The sequence below is a fragment of the Pelecanus crispus genome, chromosome 5 (assembly GCF_030463565.1).
Source record: "Pelecanus crispus isolate bPelCri1 chromosome 5, bPelCri1.pri, whole genome shotgun sequence".
Lineage (NCBI taxonomy): Eukaryota > Metazoa > Chordata > Aves > Pelecaniformes > Pelecanidae > Pelecanus > Pelecanus crispus.
The window spans coordinates 7261552-7286861 of record NC_134647.1 but is presented as its reverse complement, the minus strand read 5'-3'; the positions used below and the strand labels follow the sequence as shown (position 1 = coordinate 7286861).

At 41.3% G+C, this 25310-nt stretch overlaps 1 protein-coding gene across 2 annotated transcripts in view; it reads left to right on the top strand.

Annotated features, from left to right (window-relative positions):
- Positions 1–17608: 17608 nt before the first annotated feature.
- The window catches only part of SPOPL (speckle type BTB/POZ protein like), a 35861-nt gene continuing 28159 nt past the window's right edge, over positions 17609–25310 (top strand). For both annotated transcript variants that reach the window (XR_012831072.1, XM_075711058.1), the window contains exon 1: positions 17609–17636. The gene's annotated coding sequence lies outside the window, so the exon portion shown is untranslated. The remainder of the gene's footprint in view (positions 17637–25310) is intronic.

The window sequence follows — 25310 nt, the reverse complement described above, 5'->3', positions numbered from 1 at the left end:
TTCTAAAACAGCCAAGAGGCTTCAGGACTATGAGATTCATTTTCAACACTTTATACCCTTAGAAGCCTTAATCTCACTTCATTTCCTTGAGGGTGAGAACAGTCAGCATGGATTTACCACAGGTCAGATGAAGATTATAGAATGCCGAAGGCACAGTGGAGCATGTAGCAGCAGTATAACCCTGGCAGCATTGGGAACATAGTGCTTTCTGAGCCTTGGCAGAGGTGACTGACTCCAATACAGGAGCTCTTAAATCAGCACATACATTTATTCAAAATGCATCTACGAATAATTCAGTTCTAATGAAGCAAGTAAAAGGAACTGAAATTGCTTAGTATATACCTTTGGAAAATCTTATTCATCTTAATATATTGGCACTGCTACAATTAATAGCCTGTTTGAATTTCCCTTACAGTTTCTGTTAAAGGAGGTTTATAATTCAGGCATAAAAATCTTACTCTGGGCTGAAACTTGTTATTTAATGTCTTAGCTCATTTCATGCAGCTTTTCTGCACAACTCAGCTCACCTCCCACCCCCAAACAGTAACAGAAGCTGCTACGTGGGGTTCCTCAACCTAAGATGCTGGTAAGGGGTCAGCAAGCTCTGCTTGCCGTCTGGTGTAAAGTTTGCAAGAGTATATTTTTAAAAGAAACACCTAGGTCTGTCCAAGAGCAGATGGGGAAAGAGCTCAGGAAGTAGCTCTTCTAAAATTTTAAAGACAATCAGAGAATGTGCCTAGCAATTTACTGACTTCTTATTTGCCTATCACAAATATAAGAAATTTGAATCTTCCTGTCACCTTGAATACGGGTCCTCTTGGCATACAGGTTTCTGAGAGGGAATGGTCTTATAATGGAGGCAAAACAAACAAGCATAGCACGTCCATTGAGAATGAGACTGAGAACAGAGGAGCAGGAACAGACCAGTAACTGGGAACAGCCAGCCACCTAGATGGCCTAAGAGATAACCAAGGGCCATATTCAAAAAATTGTTCATGGACAGGTCAAAGAAATGAGCCAGAAAGGGAATGGAAGCAGAGTTATATCTGGATGAGACTTTTACCATGGTAAAAGAAGTGATGACATTGGGATTCTTTCCAGACTGGTCATTACTGTTTGTTCTGACTCAAGCCATGACTCTGCAAACCCTGCTGCCAGATCTGTACAGTATCAGATCACTTTGCCATACAGATCTGATCCACGTCAGCCATGGATGCAAACCGCACTTCTGTTGAATTATCCAGACCAATGACAATGTTTATGATGGTTTTCTACTACAACATGAAGACAGACAGCATCTTAACTAGCAAATGCAGTTTATGCAAGATGGTGGCTTGCAGCTGGAACACAAGACTTTTTTCTGATCTGGCATTAGGAGTTCAAAATCCTAATTTACAACACTATCAAATAATCATCCCAAAGGAAAGGTGCTGTCTTATATACCATCACAACAACTCCACGTTTCCTTTCCCTTAAGGCATTACAGGCTTTCTACTCTCTGACTTTAATAACAATTTCTTTGAGTATTTTTGATAATTTGCTGAATTCTATGTGTGTCCATTTCTTGAACTCTCTTCTAATTTTTGAAAATTCAAAAGAAACAGAATTAAGACCTGCATTTTTTTTATTTTCTCCAAAACACTGCCAAAATATTACCTTCTGCTATTTTGCAATAAAATTGCATGAAACTGCTAAAGGTGACTTAATGCATTACTTATCATACTATCTGTGCAAAACCACAAGGGTAGCAGCTTTAAAAATAAATTACTGAAAAATAAGGGATAGTAGGGAAGGGTTATGATGGGACCCTGCATCAACCAGGGTCAACAAATCTATTTGGACTTTCTTATTACAGCTAGTCTGAATGGGCTATAGCACTCTGGGATAGGTCAAGCTCATGCAGCTGAACTGGAATCAGGCAATGATATAGCACTCAGTATCTGTGGAAAAAGATGATGCTCAACATTGACTGGAGCAAGGGGAAAAAATAGGGTGGTATGAAAGCTATAGACTAGAACAGGCGCCTATAGACTGGAAGTTACATAAGCATCCTTAGTTTGTCATTTCCTATCTTGTGAATGCTTGATTTTACTCTGCTGAAGTTGTTTTTGTGTAGCTCCGTGTGGGGATGTCACCCATGGAACAGTGGTCTCTGTCGATTACTGGCAGTAAAGATCTCTGGTTTCTATTCCCAGCCTTGCCACTGACAGTACCACTCACCACGAAAGTCACTTTCCTTCTCTGTTCTTCAGCTTCCCCAATTATAAAACATGAATATCGTTATTCACTTACTTCACAGAAAGTCTTAGCGATTCAGTTAATCAAAACACTTAACTGAAAAATAATATATATGAGCCTTCCTCAAGGAAAAGAAAATAAAACCTGCAGTTAGCATAGCTCCTGACAAAAGGAATTACAAGAAGAAAATTAGTTGTAAAATGGTCATTTTTAAGAACTTTACCAAACTGTAAAGGCTATCACCCATGACAGCATGCTAGAACAGAGTTCATACAGAAGTACAACCCTACAGATGATCACAGATGAGTACTGAATAGGCAGCCACCAAGGAAGTTATGTTTATACCGAATCATTCGAACAGAAAACAGTGTTCTTTTTCAATTTTATGAGCATCGTGTCAGAGTATGATGAGATTCTATCAGTTTTTATGCACTGATGCAGATTTCTCATAAACAGGAAAAATTCCCAGGATAAATGTACATATTTTAAGTCAGAGGTTGGTAGACTTTTCCATTAGCACTAAACCTAACCTGTTGTGTAGGGTCTTATACATATTCTCTCTTCTTGTGAGAGAGACAATAACCTCTCACCTGTGCTGTATTTTTTTTCTAATGAGATCTGCTGAGCCTGGATTCCAGCTTCATACAGTATGGGCTACTATCTTCATCCTGGAGTTCCCATTAAAGCATGGATGCTTCCTCACTTTGCTCTACATTGACATTTTAATTTTGAAGAGAGAACTAGTATAAAAAGATATACAAAATTCAACTAATGAGGTACTCCAACACTTGGTTTGAATTAATATCGTTGTTTTGGTAGTATGTACTTGGATTAGAGTTGGGTGGTGTACTTCTGATATTCGAAGAGAGAGAAAAAAAACAACAGAACTAGAAAGGTTTATAAGTTCTCAGATAAAATGATATATGATTCATTTGAAGGCATCTCTCTACAGCTCAGAAGCTGTCCTCTACTGTGACAGATTGAAAAACTCCAGTACAATTTGTCTTTTCAAGCTGTCCCTGAAAGAAGATTCTGGGGGAAGTTTTTCAAGTGCAGAAACGTGCTGTCTTCTTAGCTTTTAGTTTATATCCAAGCTACTGAACCGAGAACATTTTATATCCTGTCAGTTTTAATGTTTGTCAGTCTACTTTTATAATTGTGTTACTTGTGAGATTTTGCTAGAACAGAGACTGGGGTTTGTAAAAATGAGAGGTGTGAAAGTAACACAGTAATTCACAGAGAGCTTTGTTTTCATAAACATTCAAAAACAGAGGATTTGCAAGTTCTCTGGTTCTCCGAGACGACTTTGTAAACTCAGGCTTTATCCTGTCTCTCATGTGGAAAGTGGAATCAGTTCCTTATTCCAGAGCAGTGAATTCTGCCTGCTACTCAATATCACGGCACATTTTTTCATTATTGGGGCACATGTTCCTTGATTCCCTTGGCCATAAACTTATTTATTTGCCAAAATACTGAACAGAACCAAAGTTATTTGTGATTTCAAGTCAAATTTTGCCTAGGTGTGTCTAAAAAAATGGCAGGTAATGAGAGAAGTCAACACCTTTTGGAACAGTAGAAACATTCTCTGTCTATGTTATACAATTGTTTAGTTTTGGCTTTTCATTAGGAAATATTTTAGAACTCACCTTAAAAGAAAAAAAATGGGGAAAAAACATCTGAAATCATGTAACTTGATTTTAGAAAAAAGTGAAACATTTCTACGGTGGGTCAAGCTGACGGCTCATCTGAGATTTACTCAGCTGCTTTGGGAGGCAGTTTTCTTGGAATGTAGCATATTTCTGTGCCAGTTGTTAAAAAATTCAGGCAACAATATATCATCTTGTGTGGAATTTTTTTGATAGTCAGTCCACTGGTCTCACAATGCTGAAGTTCTCTTCTCATGGTCACATGGCAGTTGCTTATCAGTGTTGCTGGAATAAGATTGCAGCTCTGCCAGTCAGCCAGAACCCAAGTTGTTACTGGTCTTATAGCAGAGTGGCAAAAATAACTGTCAGCTTTTTGTGGATAATAAGCGTGCATATGGAGCACCCTGGAGACAATCTTGTCACACAACTTGTGTTCTTTCTTGGTTCTTTTCTTTCTTGTGTTCTATATGTGCTCACACGTGCTTCAACTTTCATTTCCTTTAGGGAACAAACACTGGGATACTTTCTTTGCCCACACAACTTTCAGTAATATTTTAGGCTAAGCGTTTTACTTCCTGCCTTTTGTCTGTTTTCTCTACATTGAACCGCAATGTCTGCTTTCTCAGATAGTGTCTGCCTATTCTGCTTCCCAGTTCCTTTACCTTGAACTTTTGTATTTGTTCTGCACTAATGGCTATTAATGTTTTGATCCTTTTCACTCTACAGCCTCATTATGTCTCAGGTCACAGTTCTCATCAGCCACTTATTACCCATTCCAGTATTTCAGGAGTTATTCCTAGTAACAGTGTCAATCATTTTATGTCCTTGCTTCCCAATGGCAAAGTACAGAAGGAAAAAAAGAAAAAAAGAAACCCCCAATTTTATCTTCATTTTTAGATCATAGTTTTCATGGTCAGGTCAGTTTATGGTAAGATTTAATTCTTGTTTCTAATATCATGCAAGTTCTTTTTGGTGTGGATACCCAGGTGACCAGACAGCCTGTCTGCAGGTGTTGCATTTTTGCCCTGTTAATTGCATTTCCTGCCATGTTGTGGGTGTCATGAATCTGCTCAATGACATCACATTTCATCTAGGGAGTACTGAACAGTAACAGCTGAAGCTTTACAACCAAATTGTTCTTTATCTGCTACTTACAGAAATCCTAAAACTGTGGCAAATGTCCGAGTCATGCATATAGATTTGTGCTGTCTCATCCACACTCTTCTCTCTTGCAACTTGTACTTCTTGTCTAAGTGCCATCCAATTTATTAGTTGCATGAAAGACTCCTTATAGCATCTGAATTGGAAAGATTCAAATGCTGCAGGTTTTCAGCCATTACTGGTGCTCAACTTAAGCCTTATCTTCCTGGCTAGCACTAACATCATTCTTAATGTGATTTCTTTCAGGTAAGACACAACAGTCAGCAATAGCGTACAAACAGGCCCTACACTTCTAAGGTTGTCTGGGTCTAAAAAGAGGTAATTAAGGCTTTAATAACCATCATGCCATACTAAAGAACTGCAACTTTGCTATGAACTAAAATGTTGTACTATCAGGAGCACAGATTTTTCTCTTTCAGCATTGTCCTTAACTGTTCCCAGGAACTGTTCTGGAAGTTCTATACTCTGAAGTCCTGGGGGCAAGTCCTTGGAGGCACCCCTTATCTGTACAAATGTGTTTGCACAAACCTCCGCTCTTCTTTTTCTGAAAGCCCTGTTGCATATCTCTATTATTTAGTACACAGAGAGAACAACAAGTAATATTGACCATTCGATAACTGAAATACTCTGCTAAAGAGGATAACTGAATGTAAATGACTGTTTTCTATTTATTTCAAAGAAAAATAAGCCAACAGAAGCACAATGTCTCCATCCACATTTTTCATAAGTAAATATATTTGCCACTGATGAGGAACTCTGAGGAGCTAGTTGTTTTTTAAGTTCCTCTTGTGTTTGTTCATTTAGGTAGAAAAGAGCCAAATTCCCAAGCTCAGGTAAAAGCGTGTGAGACAAGGTGCACACGGTTTTGAGATAAGACCTATCCACCTCTATGCACATGAGTAGTCAAGGAACTAGAAGCAAGTGAAAGGTAGTATTAACTGAGATAAACAGTTGGCAAGTACAAGGGAATTATTTCCCTTCACTGGAAAAGAGATCATGCTGTTAACAGCTGGGATTCACTAATGAAAAGAAGTCTTCAAAATTATTTACCTTCAACATATCTTGGATGATTATTTAAAGTTTGCCTAGAATGAACTTTCATGTCAGACATTTTGGAAGTCAATTTACCTGAAGCAGATAGTACTGATGGAGTAAAAGCACAGTTAGTTCTCTGCTAACTTCAGGGCTCAGCGTTAACAGTCCTTCCTTGGCCTGAAGGAAGGCAGTTCTGAGCTCACAAGGGTAAAAGCTAGGGATGCCATATGGTGAGTTTAGGACCACATGTCTAGAAAATTAGTAGTTGGAAGTATTCAGAGGGTGTGGATCCTTCTGTCCCACATCAGAAGGTGAGAACTTACATATTTCCATTAAAGGCAGAAGTAGGTTCTTTACAACAGAACTGCTTCCTAGAGAGCCAGCTTTTTGCAGATGGATACGTACACTTTTCTTAAAACAGTGTGGGCAAACCTTTAGTTAAAACATACTAAAAAGCATTACAGCATTCATTCTGGCACCAGCTCAAATTTCCCTTGATATTGAACTTCCTCCAGTCTCAATGGTTTGCCTTCACTGCCTAAAAATGTTCTTTATCTGCACGTGTACATATATACTGCACCTGGTGAAAAAGTCTTGTCAGTAGCTTTAGGTTTTCTTTAGGCTTTCTGCTTTCTCAGACACATCTGTGGAAGTTATTTCTATAGACAAAGATTTATTTTCCCTCACTTTCTATGCAGCTGTTCTGACAAAGATATTATACTAACACAAAATTTCCCCCACTGTTCTAGGCTTTGAGTTAGCCTGTAACTCCAAGGTATTAACATATATGAAAGGGCTTTTCCTTGCATAAAAACTTTGAAATAAATTTATTTCTGAAATTGCTACTTATTAGCAATACATGATTTTGATGAAGTGTTACTAGGCTTGACATGAGAATTATCTAATGAAATTCTGCAGCCTGCATTCTGCAGGTTAATCCTATTTATTTCTTCTTTTCCTAACTTGGATAGTCAAGTTCTTTTCTCAGGACCAGAAATAACACTTTGGAAAAGCATCTACTTTTACAGGTTTCTTTTATAGTAATCAAAACACGCCACCATAAACTGTTTTCAGCATAGGTGACGGACACGTTCTCTTTTAAACTGTAGATGGGAGGTTTTCCTCCAGTATGTTCTGAGCTTTTTGTTTTGCTTTTTTTCCCCTGTTGATGCAAACTAACCGCTTGCATACAGGTGCTCAGAAGAGGTTTCAGAGAAGCCACACTGATGATAGTATGTAGAAAAAATTAATCTCAGTAATGGTTGATGAAGCATTGTCAACAAAGACTGATCAAAGTACTAAAACTAAATCATTCTCTATCCAGATGTTATAGAATTCATAGACTCCTTCACAGAGTACTGGGTGAAAAATTAGAACAGATTTCTAGAACAACACAATACCAAAGCTACAAATCAAAAGTATTTCAAAGGCACTTTGATAAACTGAACTAGAGTTATGTATTGTGCCAACTGATCTCAGTTTTTTTCTTGCCAGGTATTGTTTCTTGCTTCTCAAAATAAACTGACCGTATTCAGCAGTGACCTTAAAATTATTGTTAGGGAGATATGACTCAGAGAACCTTGGGGAGCCTCAAGCTATTCTATGTTTATGAGATCACGGCTTCCTTTGAGTCTCTTCAGTTTGAGGAGATGCTGCTGTCATCTTCTGTTACCTTAAAACTTGCAGGACCAAACAGATGTTTTAGATGACAAATCTGATTTTTGACTGTCTTCTTAGAAGACATTTTTTGGCGTTTCAGCCATGATTGCCAATAACTTTGAGATAACACACTTCAAGTTTTTGTTGGCACTTAAAGGCAATTCAAGGTAGTTATCCAGGATGAACATATTTAGCTTTTTGCTTTTTAATTAACTACCTTATATGCTTGTAAAATCACCTTGAAATGCTAAAATTCAAAGGACATATAACATTCCAGTTCTTAATTATGCAACAACTGAAGTGCAAGATATGTGTCCGGTCTGGTAGCTATCTGGTCTTTATCACCAGGACTCACTAGGGAACTATTATTTACATTTCCTGAATTTAAATACAATATGTTGCAATTGTTCCACAGTGAATTCCTGCTTTTTGGATATGACTGTTACCGAATTGGCTTCTATACCACTATGGATAATTCTGTTGAAATCACTAGAGATACTCAGGCATAAAACAGCCACATGAAAAGATCAGATTCTAAACTTCAAGTATTTAATGTAAAGTAGTTAAAGTAGAAACCAAGAAAGAGTCAAAAGAAATTAAGCAACTCAACTTTGAGTTGCAAGAAAACAGGGCTTTTAATGTATGTATGGGAAAACTATGGAAAATTCTTTTTTAATGGATACAGAATGAAACCCACATGCAAATATGCTGTATCATGATGTATAATTACTGAAAATCCCTTGTCTTTCCAAATCAATAGTGTCAATAGACTGCTTTTAAAAAAAGAAGCTACTTTCACCTTTTGATAAAAGTGGGATTTTGACCTTGTCTAAGCGTAATGTGCATGAGCCTTTACTGTATAATTTTCTTCACCAATTAGCATTTGTGTTATGTAAATTGGGTAAAGCAGTTGAAAGTGAAAATCTCAAATGAAGTTTGCATCCAATTACAGTATTGCAAAATGATTCTAATACTGTTTTATCACTATCTATGCCAGAGAAAATCTGACTCAGAAGACCATTATCTGCCTTAATCTACCTTTTCCAGACCAGCAGTTTTAAACTATCTACACAGACAGAGTATCTCCATCACTGAGTGATACACTCTAGTCATACTGTATTATTCATCTGAGCTTTTGCTCTAGGAATAGGACACTTCCATGCTGGTCTCTCAAATCCCAGAGCAAAAGGAAGCTATTCAGCTTATGAATCATAATATGTCTTGAGACACAAAATGCTTGCCAGCAAGGAGAAATGAACTAGATGAAAACACCAACAGTGCAAAATCTGTGCTAATGAGAACTGCAGTACTTAAAGCACACACTGACATGTAAAAAGGTGTTAAATCTAAATAGATGCCAAAATAAATAAGAATAGATAAGAAATCTCTATGTTGTCTTAAAATGAAAAAGTTGGCTACATCAAAACTTCAAGTATCAAGTGTAACTCATCATGGGGCTGTTCTGTGTTCTCAGCTTGGTATTTAGCATTTCTATTGGTATCGTTCCAATAATCTTGAAAGGTGTCTGATTTTTTTTCATTTTTCTGGTAGTCAGGATATGCTATATATCCTTACTTCTATTCATAATGAACAGTGAATCACTTATTATACAAATCTCCAATATTCCTTGGAGATTAAATTCAGTGAGCCTGTATCTTTTCAGCAACTCAGGAACCATTTTGCTTAGAAGATTTTCCAATAGAAACTCATACTTATTGCACAGGATACATTCTTCTGACTACTATTACACACTTATACTATTTTTTATATATATATATGTAAGTATTGCTTATTATCTAGTGCACATGGTCCAGCACACTTTTAAATTAACTTTATTTGGAGAACAGCTGCACCTTTAAATTTTAACTACTTAAACCTTATAAAGACCAGATCAATTATAGCTAATGGTGGTGAATAAAGTTGTGTAAATTATGATTTTGGGGGGGGATAGTGAAATTGAAAAATTAGAAAAACCAGTAGGATGCTTGCATTTCTCAGAAAAATTATGAAAAAAAAAAAAAAGGTTAAAAAAAATGCTGTTTGATATACAGTAAAAGCATGTTTCATTTAGGGGTTATTTAACCTCCTGAATGAATAGAGGTCAACCTAGGTATAAAATATGAAAACATGAGCTTTCAATTTAAAAATTACATATTCTCCCCAAATCCATTTTTTTCCATATATATTACTTCCTGCAAAAATTTGCACAATAGGGAAAAAAAAGAAAATTACAAGAATTTTTTTCTATAAAATATGTAGAATTGAACAAAACAGGCAATTTCAGGTGTACTTCATAAATCCAATGTTAAATTATGTCAGTTATGCAAAAATCAGTAAATATCCCACTACCTGTCCTGTACATATGCCAGGTGTAAAAATAGGCATTTACTGAAATGACAGTGCTGATTTATTTTAGTCATTTCTAAAACTTATGTATTTAGTGCTCCATGCTAAAAATGTAGGTTTGCAAAGCATGACGGAAGAGCTCAGTCCTATAAAACACTAAGTTAGAAGGAATATTGGGCTGTTAGTATGCATAGAGACAACTGAGCCAAGTCCTGTCATGAAACTCAAGAGAATTTGGGGAATATTGATGTTGAAAATTACTCTTGTGAGTAGTGTAATTAAGGATTTTGTTTATCAGCTAGGAAGCAGGAGGCCATTTCAAGAGGCAACATCACAGAATTCTCAAAACCAAAACGGGAAATAAAGTTCAAGACAACTTGTCTTCCTTACATTCAGAATTGAGGTGTGGGTTTTCCCCTCTAAATGTGCCTTAGCCACATGATCTTCATTCAGTGAAGAATTTATGATTCTTCTGTGAATCTATTTGTATTCTCTCTGAGCCAACTGAATTATGTTCAGATGCTGGTTTTATCTGAATTTAAAAATGATGATGTTTGGGGCCCACATAAAATTCAGAACTTCATGTTTGTTCTTCCCGCTATGAAAGTGAATTTTAAAGGCATTTTAAAAGTTACTTGGTATTGAAATGAGGAAAAGACTATGCATTTGGCTTCATTATCAAATTTATGAGTATAAGCCACAAAGCAAAATTTGCTCTTTATTGTTGCTTTCTGGTATGAAAAGAAGTTTCCACACTCTCTGAAACAAGAAGTGGGTAGAAGGGTATGCTCCTTTGTGTTTCATTGCTTTCTGGAGAACAGAAGGGAGTAGAGGAGGAAAGATTCGGCATTACATTTAAAAATGTCGGGTTTGATTTTACTCTTCTTTGGGAGAGGAGAGGAATGCTGATTTGCAAAGAACTTAAAAGAGGTTTTCTCATGCTTTAGCAAGATCTGAAAAGAATCCATTAAACTCACCCAAAAAAATTGTCCTTCCCACTAGAGACTGCTATAAAAATTCTACCATACCCAAGAATGTATTTAGGTTCCAAGTTACAGCCTGGGAAACTATATTTCTAAAGAAATCTGAACAAAGCACAATGGCTGTTGTAGTTCTTGTTTTCAATTGTATACACAGCCAGCAGTACTGACTCCTCAATTTGGACTGCCTACCACTTCTCAATATGAAAAAGAAATCTCATTGTACACGTGCGTGGCGGGGAAAGGTTGTTTCATTTGAAAGACCTGTAAATATGTCATGGTTGCAGCAGGGAACGTGAACTTGGAAGCAGCAGTAGCTGTCAGGTATGTGTCTTATTAAGCATATCAAATAATACCACTGGTTTGCCATCTTATTTGTGATCCTCGATGACACTGCAATGGCAGTGGAGAGTAAAGTAGAAAGAACCTGGGACACAGCACACAGTTGTACCATCATAGTTGTGGAGTTCTAGCAAATATGAATGAACTCAACAACTTACACGTGCATGAAGGAAAAATAAGGAAAAAATGTGGAAGATTTGTAGAGGTGGATGACTGAAAGGAATCTGGGAATTTCTTGGACAAGAAACTGGTGATAATGCATTAGAGAACACTGAGGGTGAACTAACCAAGACGGCCAGCAATTTGCAGCCTGCCATTCTGCAGAAAAATTAGTGTCATGCAGTGTTGCAACCAATATCCAGTGAGTTTTCTGCCATTATGGATTAAACAAGTATCCATAGGAACACACAATATCTGTTTTGAAGTCCTTACTGCCTATTTTAAGACATAACAATCAATAGAGCAAACACAAAAAGAGAACATGACAATACAAAGCAAAATCTATTTAGTAATTCTTTTTTAATGCTATTAACATATAAGCTTCCCTTGAACTAAAATGTGTTACTAAAACTGTGTGGAAAACATTTGCCTGCCTTGTGAAAGTCAGAAAACTCAAATGTTTTCACATTTCACATTTTCCATGAAAATCTTTTAAGTGTTTATTTATTTGTTTTTAATGAAAGGAGAAAAGGAAGCTCACAGAACAGCTACTGAGCTCAGGCAAAGACTGGAAGTCCCAAGTTCAAGTCTCTGCTAAAATTAATGTTTGTTTATGCAAAGCATAAACAGGAAAGAACAGGGAAGATTCCTATTGCATATCAGCTAGTAGCTTGGTGGTTAAGGTTTTATCTGTGATGTGAAAGACAGGAGATCAAAACTCTCACTGAATCAGGAAAAACAGAGACTTGAATCTGACTCACCCAACACTGGTAGGCTCTTTGCTATAGACACTGGAATACTCTTTATTCATACAATCTCACCCTCCTCCCTCAGAAGAAACTGCATCTTTGCTAAAACCTTTCTGCCAAAACTAGCATATATTTTATAATGAGGAGCACTGGTTTCAAAACATTGACCTTTTCAAGTGAAGACCAATTCTGTTGAAACATTACTGAATAATTTTAGAAATGTATCACTAATTTGTAAGAAATGAGTTGTTTGTTGGCACTTAAACGGGTTTTATTATTTTCCTTTTCAGGAAGAAAACCTAGAGGGAAAATATAAAAAGAATTTAAGGTGAAAAAGTCAATCTAAATTGGGTAATGCCTTAATACCCTGGGATTTCAAATTCCAAAAAGCAATTCAAATTCCAAAGCCACTGTATTATAAAAAGACTAAAAACTTCCCTACTCAAATTTTATACACTTTTTAAACTGTCCATAAAATTGTGACTCATATCAGCTAGATCAGGCTTTGCATTTACTTAATGCAAAATCACCCATAGGTCTTGGCAGTACATTTGCCATGATGTCTGCTTGCTCTTTTAAAAGTAAACAGGGTAGAATAAAATAAGGTATTACGGATTTATCATGATTCCTCCAGAAAGTGCTCTCATGTGGACAACAGACAGGAAAGGAAAACAGAAAGCATGTGACACTAACATTTTTTGCCATTGATTTTTCTAGCGTAAGTTAATAAAAATAATTAACTTGATTTAAAAAATAGATGACATTAATGTTCTTGCCTTGAATTTCTTTCAAAAAGCTTACTTTAGTGATACAAACCTGTTGTGAATCTTGAAAACATATTGCAGCAATGTGCTTACGTGCATGCGTATGTGTATAATGCTTCCTCTCACCAAAAAGATCTCAAAGTTAAGTTTAAAATGAATCTGTAATTAGGATATATAATTTCACCATTGAAATGTGGCTACCTATTGGGTAGAGCATGACTTCCACTTGTAACTTCATCTTGCAAATCGTTTTAATGCATGTTTACATACGCAACTACTTCCCTTAAATCTGTGGGACTGCTCATATGCCTAATACTGAAAACAGTCTATTTTACATGCTCTGAGAGTTAACATCATCACGTACAGCAGCTGAATTCAGACAGTTCAGCTCCTATCACAAAACAAGGGTGAGCAAATCTGATCAATAACCTAGAATAAATTCTGTCTTTCAAATAGCAGCACTGGAAATCTGATGTTTAATATACAGCAGACAGAATTTGTATTTTGAAGGGTTTATCTAAGGTGAAAGTCCCAATAGCCTGAAACTTGATCACCCTGGAAAGACTATGTTGCCTGCCCAGACTAGAGCAGTTAAAATCTCCAAATACTAATCCTTTACAACTATATGTTAGCATGCTTCCTTGTACTTTCTAGGAGCATTCTTAAGTAAAATTATTCCATAAAGAAACCCCTTAGAATTGTTAGGTAAGGTGTCTGAAAAAGTCAGCCCTCGGGAAAGGATCCAGATTGACTGTAGTAGAGGAATATCACCAGTTGGACTAGATGATCGTTGTAGGTCCCTTCCAACTGAAATTATTCTGTTCTGTTCTGTTCTGTTCTGTTCTAGTCTAGTCTAGTCTAGTCTAGTCTACCCTACCCTACTCTGAGGACTTCTCAGTGAAGGATGGCACCACCACAGTGACGTGGAAACATTGCTCTGTCCCAGTGGAAGCTGGGAGGAAAGACCATCTACAAAAGCGTTTTTCTTCTTTTGGCTTTAATCTCTTTTTAGACAATAAAGTAACACAGCGACTTTCCCTGAAAAGCTTTGAAAAGTATAAATACCCCCAACTTTCTGCCAGAAAGTAGTATATATTGTAAGTGCGTAATAATTGTGGGGCCTCCTGCCTGGTTTGAGAAAGTACAATCTAGGGCATTCACTCTGGACGCCGGAAAGTTTGGTTCTCCCTCTGGTCTCTGCCAGAATCTTTGTTCTGTAACTGTGCTTAATCATTTCACCCTATCTTGGTTTTCTCTACCATCTTCTGTCCTGCCTAATTAGATTATAAACTCTGTTTGTCTCGTATGTTTTGTAAAATGTCTGGCATAAAGAGCCACTTATCTCAGTTGACCCACTAAGTGCCACCATAATGCAAATAATACTGATGCATCCTGACGTGACAGTATTTCACCTTAATGTGACACAAGAGGCTGGTACTACATGGTGCACTTTAATTTAGTGCTGAGAGGAGAAACAAACTCAGGGTACAGGAATGTAAGAGGGAATAGCAGGGAATAGGACTGAACAGTGGATGAAAAGTACAGGAAAATAAACTTCTGTTAAAACCAACTGGAGACTCCAGATCTGGAAAGTGCTAGTTGCTTTGCTTGGCAACCATTTACACGCCCTTCTGTGGCATTTGCCCACACACACAAGATGATGTATCTGAGGGCGAGCAAAAGAACTTTTCAGCCCAAGGGATGCGTGTGCTGTAATCTCACCTTTTGTCTGCTGACAAATATGCGTGTGTTTTCCACAACTTCCGTTTATGATCCATCTTTGCAGACTTTCTCTAGAGAGAGATTTAAGGGAGATGGTAGTTAGTTACTGTATATGAGGATTCACTTGGCTCCCTGCTTTTCCTACGTGCCAAGTTACTCTATGTGAATCGTTAAGACTCCTCAGTTACTAACTAGGAATGCACCCGATTTCCAGTAGCAGAGACTGAATTCTGTCTCGTGAAAATGTGGGTATTTTTCACTTCCCATTCGCAAGAGTCTCCGAGCACTGAACTATTCAGCTCACAGTACCAAGAATCCCAATGGCCTGTGCTCTACTTGTGTCTCATACAACCGACAAAGGTATGCTGCGTTTTCTTCTAAGTAATGGGCCATATAAAAGCTAACAGCCTGTTCCTCCTCCAAGCATTCTGTTCAGCTAAATGGAATAAGTCCTGCCTGTGGCCGTAAAGCTATTTCCTACGAGGACTGGTATGAAAAAGACTCCACACAAACGAAAAATGCTGAGCCATCTGAAAGTACAGTGCAATGTTGGACAGGTTCCTTAAACAGTTCTGAGTGAACTAGTAATACAAAAAGCAGTACGGCCCTGTCAGCTCAGTTTTTCTCTGCAGGATGAATTATCCAGGGCTCTGTACCTCGCTAATGCAGTTGTATTGATTTTGAGACCTTGCTAGCTTGGGTATCCTTATGCAGCACAATGCTGTGTATATGTATTCTTAGCACTCAAGGGAGGCAATTAAGGTGTCACTGAGTCTTAATTGCCTCCATAGATGATATTTTCCTTCAAGCCCTGGCCCCTAGAAAAACAAAACAAACTGCGTAAGTTTTATTTCCAACCCTTCCACAAAGGAGTTTGTGGTACTGCATACGGAATTTACAATTATAACATCATTTATTTTTAGAAGTAACTAGGAAGATACGTCAATGCTTTAGAGAAATTCATTCCACCTGGGCTAAAGGAAAACTGATCTGACCGACAACTCTCGAAACTGTTAGGTGGTGAACATCTGTGGGAGGGAATGGCAGGGCCCCAGTCGGGGAGCTGTTCAGTGCAGGAGCGTGTTGCAGATCTGTGCAGCAGGTAAGATGCCGAGAACCCAACACCAGCACTGTACGTGGGGGAGCAGTCACGCAGGGCTGGGTCTTGTCAGGTCCTAATACCTGGGAGCAGACGGAGCTGACGAGTGTCACTTTCAGGCTAACTTCATCTGAAAAAAAAAAAAAAAAAAAAAAAAAAAAAAAAAAAAAGTAAAAAAAGGAGTCCGCAGAAGCTCCAAGTCTGTCCCGCAGCGTGAAGCACTCGGTAAGCGGGGGCGACGACCAGGCACTGGCTTCAGGGGAGCCACTCCCGCCCCACACGACAGACCCCGGGCTCCCCAGCACCGCCCGGCCCCTTCCTCACCCGGAGCCTTCTCAGAGGTGCCCCGCCGCCTCCTCCTCCTCCTCCGGACACCGCGCGTCTGCCCGCAGCCCCAAACGGCGACGGGGCTGGGGGGGGGCCATCATCGCCTCACGGGCACAGCCATGGCCTCACGGCCCGGCCATCCCCTCACGGGCCCGGCCATCATGGCCCCACGGGCACAGCCATGGCCTCACGGGCCCGGCTACCGTCGCCCCACGGGTACAGCCATGGCCTCATGGCCCGGCCATCCCCTCACGGCCCGGCCATCATCGCCCCACGGGCACAGCCATCGCCTCACGGCCCGGCCATGGCCTCACGGGCACAGCCATGGCCTCACGGCCCGGCCATCATCGCCTCACGGCCCGGCCGTCCCCTCACGGGCACAGCCATCCCCTCACGGCCCGGCCATCCCCTCACGGGCACAGCCATGGCCTCACGGCCCGGCCATGGCCTCACGGGCACAGCCATCGCCTCACGGCCCGGCCATCATCGCCTCACAGCCTGGCCATCCCCTCACGGGCACAGCCATCCCCTCACGGCCCGGCCATGGCCTCACGGGCACAGCCATGGCCTCACGGCCCGGCCATCATCGCCTCACGGCCCGGCCATCCCCTCACGGGCACAGCCATCCCCTCACGGCCCGGCCATGGCCTCACGGGCACAGCCATCCCCTCACGGGCACAGCCATCCCCTCACGGCCTGGCCATGGCCTCACGGGCACAGCCATGGCCTCACGGCCCGGCCATCATCGCCTCACGGCCCGGCCATCCCCTCACGGGCACAGCCATCCCCTCACGGCCCGGCCATCATCGCCCCACGGGCACAGCCATCGCCTCACGGCCCGGCCATGGCCTCACGGGCACAGCCATGGCCTCACGGCCCGGCCATGGCCTCACGGCCCGGCCATCCCCTCACGGGCACAGCCATCATCGCCTCACGGCCCGGCCATCCCCTCACGGGCACAGCCATCCCCTCACGGCCCGGCCATCCCCTCACGGGCACAGCCATGGCCTCACGGCCCGGCCATGGCCTCACGGGCACAGCCATCGCCTCACGGCCCGGCCATGGCCGCCCCCGCCCACCGGCCGGCCTCGCGCCCCGCCCCGGGCGCCGGGGCGGGGCGGAGTGGGCGGGGCCGCGCGCGAGGGCCCGGACGGAAGCGGCGCGGCGCGGCGCGGGGCGGCGTGGCCCCTCCCTTCCCGGAAGTGCGGCGGCGGCGGGGCCGTACGGGAGCCGCGAGGTGCCGAGCGCGGGCGAGGGGCGGCAGCGGGTCTCGGGGCGGGCAGCGATGCGGCTCCGCCACCGCCCGGCCTCGCCGCTTCCCCCTCCCGCCGGGCGCCGGTGACCGCCACGCCTTCCCCCGCTCCGGCAGTATGAAACCCGCCGCGCCGCCCAGCCAGCGCCGCGCTCCGGTACGTCCCGCCCCGGGCCGGGGGGGTGTTTGGGGAGGGGGGGAGAGGCCTTTGTTGCGCTGTCCCCCCGCCGTCGCCCGTGGCGGCGGGGCGGGCCGGGCCCCCCTGCCCAGGGCAGCGGCCTGCGGGGCCCTTCCCGGGGGCGGCGGGGAGCGGCGGGCCGCGCTGGTGCGGGGGGGCCGCGGCCGCCCTTGCCCCTCGCCTTCGCTCTGGCGGAGCCTCCTCGGCCGCCGAGCCGGCGCTGGCCCGGCACGCCGCAGCGGAGGGGCTTGTGACCGGTGGTGTTTGCACGTATGGAATCTATACCTTGGGCAGGACGCGCTTCGTAATGGGCTCCTGCAGGCCCTGGCATGAGTGCTCTGGGCGGCAGGGCGGCGGGAGGCATTCCCATTCCCAGGGAACGGTTCGAACGCGGTGTTTTCCCCTGGGCTCTGACCGTCCCAAACCGCCCTGGGACAGTTTGCTCTGGGACGTTCTCATCTTGTAAGGGGGAAAAAAAAAAAAAATAAAAAATTGGGGGTTTTGGCTGCCTTCTTTGGGCCGGGGCAAACTTTCGGGGAGGCTGTGGCAGCAAGTGAATAATGTTGAAAGGCTCACGCTTGATTCATCCGCGCACCATTTTAGACGTGGTCAGGAAGTGGAGCGGGACTAACGCTGGGTTTCACCTGATGATGTCATCTGCTGAAATTCGCTGGGGTCCGGTGAAATTTGCGTCGGGCCGAGACTGTTTGCGAGCAGCAGTAGTTGAGAAGGAGCACAAAGAAGGGATTAAAAAAAAGCAAGCCAAACGGCGTGAGCGCTGTTGATGAGTTTACAGTATTGTTTTTGACTGCAATACGCTAAATTCAACAGTTTCTTTTAAAATGCAGCTTTGCTTCGTGAAGATACTCCTAACTTGTTTTCTAAAATGGTGTTAAGAGTTATAAAAATAGTATTTGAACAAAAAGGATTGTTTCTAACCTCCTGCCAGGAAGAACAATCTGTGAGAGTCAAGCTGGGCCATTCCTTATTCTTATCAGTTCAGCAGAATGCATTATTTTGATAGATATCCCATATGGTTAGAGGAATTTGTACCACAGTGCTGCTGAAGCTGAGCCATTTGTATGACTGCCAAGGCATTTTGTTCAACCGTTAAAAAAAAAAGAAGGGTTTGTTCCTTTTTCTCTTTTTTTTTTTTTTAGTAAAAGCTTTATTTTTCTAGAAATAAAAATCCCTTCTCGGAGGGGCACTTAGCAGTCCCTGTCACTTCTGAAAGTATTTTACCTGGCTTCTCTATCTGGGCCTTCAGGGATGTGTGGCTAGGACAAATGTAAATGTTTGTGAAGGATTTCCAGTGCGTGTCTACTGCGTAGTATTTTCCCCCCACTCTGTAAGAGGATATTTGCTCGGGAAAAGGAAAATATATACAAAAGGCATGTTGTTTAAAAATTAAAGCTGCAAACATGGCAGGGGTTGGTGCATCACCAGAAACTACTTTTAACTCTCTTCTGGAAACCTGAGATTTTAAATATCCAGAAATATCCTTGGTGTTATATTGCCTCGAAACAGCTTTCTGCCAAACTTTTAACTTTGGTACTTTGCAGCCTGCTTTTAAACTGTCAGTGAAAATAAAGAATTACATTTTGAACTTGCATAGGCGTTGTGAGCTACTTGTTGCTATTAAAAACTTGCATATGCTATAGACAAATATAAAATGAATTTGAAAAGCCACCAAGTTTTTTCTGGCCTAATGGCTGATTTCAACTGTCAATGCATACTGCTTACAGTTCTTAGCTGTTCAGTTGAAATCGCATATTATAAAACTACTTTTTTATCTCTATTTTTTTCTGTATGTTGATAATTTTTTTTTGTGCCTCTGAAAGCACCTAAACATAAATATACAGGAGAGGTAATAAAACCAGTTGTCATTAGCAGCTCAAGTTAAAGTGGAAAAGAAATAGCTAAGGACAGTAATAGGTAGTGTAGCTAAGACTTGCACGTAGATCTCATTGACTTCTCTTTTTATTCATTCTTCCTTTGTTTTCTGACTGCATTTGTGGTTTTCCCACTCTTTCATATGCAATCTCTTCATATCTCTACCATATCTGTTCACTTTTTTCTCTCTACATCTTATGCCCTTGTTGGAATGATTGTAGTTGGAAATTTGTTTTGAATTTGTTTCCAGGTTCTGGGTTATGCTCAAAGTGGGCTTCTGTGTGTCTTGGGTAACAAAACTACCCCATCCCTTACCCCCCTGCCATTGATGACAAATGGGTGTTTGTAGTACTTTTTTCTGACAGTTTTTTGTGACAGGCTCGTATGCTCCTTACAGGCATTTCTGTAAAAAGCAGTCCGCAACATGCTGCCCTTTTTGCTTCCTGTGTATTTGGCAAAACACAGCTAAAAGTAAGGAAATCTAAATGAGACTGTTACGCTCGTTAAAAGCGGTAACCTGATACTTGTAATCATAAAATCCTGTGATCTTCAAAATACCGTGCCTGGGATCAAAACATTAACGCTTTGAAAAGTGTCAGTGTCATTCCCTTCCCACTTTTTTTTTAGGTCTTCCCTCACTACTTACGTTTAAGCACTTTGCCTTCTTAAGAGCCACTGTTAGTGCTTCCTTAACCATCTCCATCAAATCAGCTAACATGCCATGCGGTCAGCTAATGGTAAGGGCAGCAAAACGATGTGCTGATGATGTATCAACTTGTGCGAATTGCGTGGTTTCAGAAGTCTGTCGGCGTAGTGAAGTTGGAGGGACAGGCAGCCCACTCCTGACTCTGCAGAGGTCATCAGGCTGAGGAGGAAGAGCAGTTGGGTAGCCAAACAGGCTCTGTGTTCTGTCATGTGTGTCCTGGGCCCTGCATTTTTCGGACAAACTAGAAGGCCCTTGCCTCAGTGGTTGTCTAATGCCTGCTCCATCACATCAAGGGTATGGTCTCCAAGAGGCTTTCATACCTTAGCTCTTGGTTCCCTTTCCTCCCTCTGCAAAATGCATACATATTCACAAGAGACTTCTTCCTTGCTTTCATTTCTTGAGCAACTTTCCAGATTATGTCCTTACGGCACTTTGTTTCCATTTCTTCTCATCCCACCCATGTGAAAAGGACGCCTATTGGAATTGTCCCTTCACATGGAAGTAGGAAATCTCTCCTTCAGTTTGTGCTCAGTACTTAGGGGAGAACTGTTGCAACTGTGTGAGGGGGTGGAGGTATTTTCATCCTGGCAATTTAGATGTTGTAGTAGTTGTTACTGAGAGAAGATGGTCACTTGCCTTAGTTCAGGGGGTTCCTTAAGTGTTGTGTACACTATGTTATAGAGTGTGTATTGTTTTGCATAAACTTTTCTTTTTTTTGGTAATGTTTTTAGCTATTCAACTTGTGTGGTGCAGCTGAATTTTGGCAGGAGTATGCATTCAGTATTGCAGCGAGCTTAAACAGGAAAGACCCCTCAACTCTCTTGATTCTGTTTTACCCAAGTTTGATAGCTTTCCGATGTGGTTTTTGGTAACCTGGTTTAAAATTATTCTTTGTCAGCTGTAAAGGGTTTTTTATGTTCTTTACAAGGAATCACTTTGCAAGCATGCATGTATCTGTCAACATTGTTGTGATCAGTGTTTGCATATAGCATTTAGGAAACGTAGTGGAAAGTGAGATACTCTTTCAGCTGATTCAGAAACTCATTGGCGTGGAATAATCTAGAGAGCTCACATGTACAAATTCCCTGCATTAGATTACTATCCTTGATACTGCCTTGTATCTCCCATAAGCCATTTATCATTTGATTTTTGTGAAAAATACTACACTTGCCATGTTTCATTGGTTACTTGTCTTTTACTTTCTGTGGAAATCATCAAAAACAGGTGACATAAAACAAATGTAATATGCTATTTCCAGGATTTGACAGTTGCTTCAGTGGAAAAAGCTAGTTTCTTTTTCATGCTGCTGCTTCAGAGATTAAAGATGGACTAAGTCATTTCAAAGTGGACTTCACGTAAAGTTAGATGCTAGGTGAGTGGGGAGAAGAATCTCTGTGTTGGGTTCTCACCTCTGTAAAAGAGGCTGGTTTATGTACTTGTAACCTTTTTCTTAAGCATTAGAAATGTCTAGTGTGCTCTCCCTTGATTTCATTGCTAAATACATGGAATGAAGCTGGTGGGTTTTGTGAGCACTTGCAAGGTGGTAATTTACTTCTTGTGTGGCTGAAGGGGTTTTTTTGAGACAATTTTTTTTTTAAATTAAACAAACTTCAGATCTCGTCTCACTTAGCTGATAAGCATTATTTGAAGCTCTAGTTTGATTGTACTCTTGCTGGAGGATTGCTTTAGAATAGACAGCTGCTTGGCCTTTAATTAGTGGTACTTTATCAATTGAGTAGTGAACAGTCTGTTAGTTCCATCCACCTTCATTTGTGTGACATTTGCTCTTTGCCTTATATTGTGACTTGACTTCTTAAGTAGTTCAAAGGTGATTATCATCTGATGTGTAATTTAACTGGCTGCTTTGTAGAAAGACAAAGCAATTGTGTGCCAGGGAGACGGCAACAGAGTGGCTCTTGGCATAGGCAGTGCTGCTGCTTGTGGAGTAAATGCCTCCAGCAGTTGGGAAACTTCCAAAGTTCATGGGGTGGGAGCCTCTTACTGTGGTACCTGCCTCTGTTGTGCAGCGGAGAGGATCACTGGGTGAAACTTGGGAGCCAGGCTTTCTCTTGGCCTCCTTCCTGATTGTTCCTTTAATGTTTATTCCCTCCCAAGAGCTCACTTTCCAGTTGGTCAAGTCACTTGCAAAATCAGTTCATAAGCAGGGTTATGAATGGAGGTGAAGGGAATGGGGGGGGGGGGGGGGAGTGATGACTTGCACTTGACTTCTTTCAAATAGTTTGTTTTCTTGGGCATTAAATGTTTGGAAAACTAATTAGACTTGGGTGTCTCTGAAAGGGTTTGGGGTTAGTTGCATCAGCTGTTGCTTCCTGAACAACTGAAATGACGTGTAGGTGCAGAACTCATTCTGGCCTGAGGAATGGCTGGTATAACTTTGTCCTCTGGTGTCATACTTTCTAGTTCTCTGTTCCATGTTGACTTTTTCTTTGGAAAACTACTTTTCCCAAAAGTTTTAATTTTCCTGGCTTGCTTTATTCATATTCAGTTTCTAATTGTTGGATCTGTTTTCTCCATCAGCATGGCCTGTAGCCTGTGAAGGACAGCCGTTTTCCATATACAGAGTTTAAGTAAAAAATCACTGGTTTAAGTTGAAATAAAATCTAAATACAAGTCATTTGTTGCTTTGAGCGCTTAATGTATTAATCTAATGATTCAGATTAGTTAGCTAATAATTTCTTAGAATTCTGTAGAGGAGACACTTGTTTACTGTCTGCAGTACTTAACACAATAGGGCTCTGAATTACTTAATCTGTAGACATTACCTCAGCAACAAAACAGGACCCTTTGGTGGCAATTTTTCTGAAATTTTAAAACGGATGGATTCCTTATTAACAGAGTTTAATTTCAGAGTCACTTGTTTGTAATTGAAGCTCTTGAAGACAAGATCAGAAATGTTTTGTAATGAATTTAGATAACAAGTGCTCAACATATAGTTTGCTTCAGCTTCTGGGATGGAGCAATATATAATGGTAATATTAAACTTTAACTCTTTTTTTATGAATGTCGTATGTACCAGTGGTCACACACATTTACATGTCAAATTAAGTAAGTGTTCTTGTAACAGAGGACAAAATACAGTCATTTCATCTCATGTGTTGTGTCTGTGATGTGTGAAGTTAATTGCAGCAATTACTTGCATATATCTGGATTTGTACCTATTTTTAGGTGGTTTTTTTCATGCATTTGGAAAGTTCTGCTTACAGCCTGTATGAACTCATTTAAAGACTTGAGTCATACTATTTCAGTTCTGGAAATGTTACTCTAGAAACCAAACTGTCTGAAGTTTCTAGCTTCTTTGGGTAATTGTAGGTTGATATAATACATTGCCGTAGTGACTGTCAGAGTTAGTGCGATCTCAGTCTTGGGTCTGGTACTGCGTTCTGCGTATGGTCTTTTCAGAGGAACAGAATGTATGAAATCTAGTTTTGATGGGGTTTTTTTGATGTCCCCACAGAATGTGTCATGGTAGATTCTGCCTGTTACTTACGTGCATGTAGCAAGCAAACTTTTTGAAAACGGCAGCAGAAGAATATTTGTGTTGCAGTGGGTGATAAGTTTATAAGAAACTGAAACTTCTTCTACTGAAGAAGTTTGCATAAATACATTTTTGCAAGTTTTGCAAAATACACTGGGCAGGTGGTTGATCTGAGGAAAAACATACAGTAAAAATACATCCAGAAGACTTGAATTAATATTATTATATCCCATGAGAGGCTTCTGATTAGGAGAGTTTCTGTCTTATGGGAAAAGTACCTTATCAATAATGTTCTAAAGTGTGGTTCTCTTAAAAAAAAAAAGGGGGGGGGGGCAGGGAATGAAGATAAGTAGAGGTGGAAGAAAAGCTTACATAGGTAGTAGCCTGCTCAAGATTTGTATGTGGTAAACTTCGTATCCAGAGTTAGGTGCTATGATTAGTTATGTTAATAAGATTATCAAGCAGATTCAACCTTTATTCTGTAGTCAGTAGTTTTGAATATTGTTTTACAGGCCAGGCATCGTTTTTAATAATTTAAATACCAGTTGTGTTTGGAAATGTGCTGTCCCCTCCAACAGTTGTGAGACTCCGCTCACTGAGTGGCGAGAGGAAAAATACATGGCAGTAGCATCATCAGCTGTTAGTCTGCATTACTAATAAACTGTCTAAGCCTTCCCAGAGGTTTTCAGAGTCACTTTTAAAGATGGGCTTGTCACTTGGTGTTAGTTGACTTCTTGATTTCCTGATATTAAATTGCGGGTTTTTTTCCCTTCTGTTTGTTTTTCTTTTTTGTGAAAGCAATTTGCTGTGGCTGCAGCATGGGCATTGCACTGCGCTACGTTTAACGAGGCGGCCTCGTCAGGGTGATTCACAGTGGGGTTACGTCTCATGTGGACAGAGGCAAAAAGCAGCAGACTCGTGCCTGCATTTGATCTGCCCTATTTGACAGCACTGAAGATGAAACCAAATCTATTTACTTGCCGTAGCCAGTAAAGGAGGACTTTGGAAGCCCAGCTGCGCCGGGGCATCAGCAGAGCAAGGAGAGATGCTTGGCTTATTCGAGTGTAGATGTCAGTGGGCGATTGCCTGGGTGGTCCGCAGCCTGTGCAAGGCGCTTTCAGGAGGCACTGCTTTTGGTAATAAAGACAGCTGGTTGCAGTAGTGGTTCGTGCCGTAGTGGCTTGTGGAGTATATTGCTGGCAAGAGCCTCTGGAAGGCAGCTGAAGCGGCTTATGAAAAGAGAGTTTGGGCTGATAGAACTTACTGCCTTTTATCAACCCCATTGCTTTTGTCAAACTGAAATGCGCTTGACCGTGCCTGGATTAGCCAGGCCACCCCAACAGCCCTACGCCAGCCTGCTCGCGGTGTGTTTACCTGGCTGTTGTTTTTAAACTTTAGTAGAACAGTCTACCTGTAGAGGAACAAACTGATGGCACAAGGAGACTGTGCTGGGGTGGGGGGAGGAAAAAGTGAGCAAACATCCTGTTCAACAAGGCGTGAGTAAGGTTTTACACATACACACCTTGGTAGCTTGGGCTTTTTGCAAGACAGCATTTCT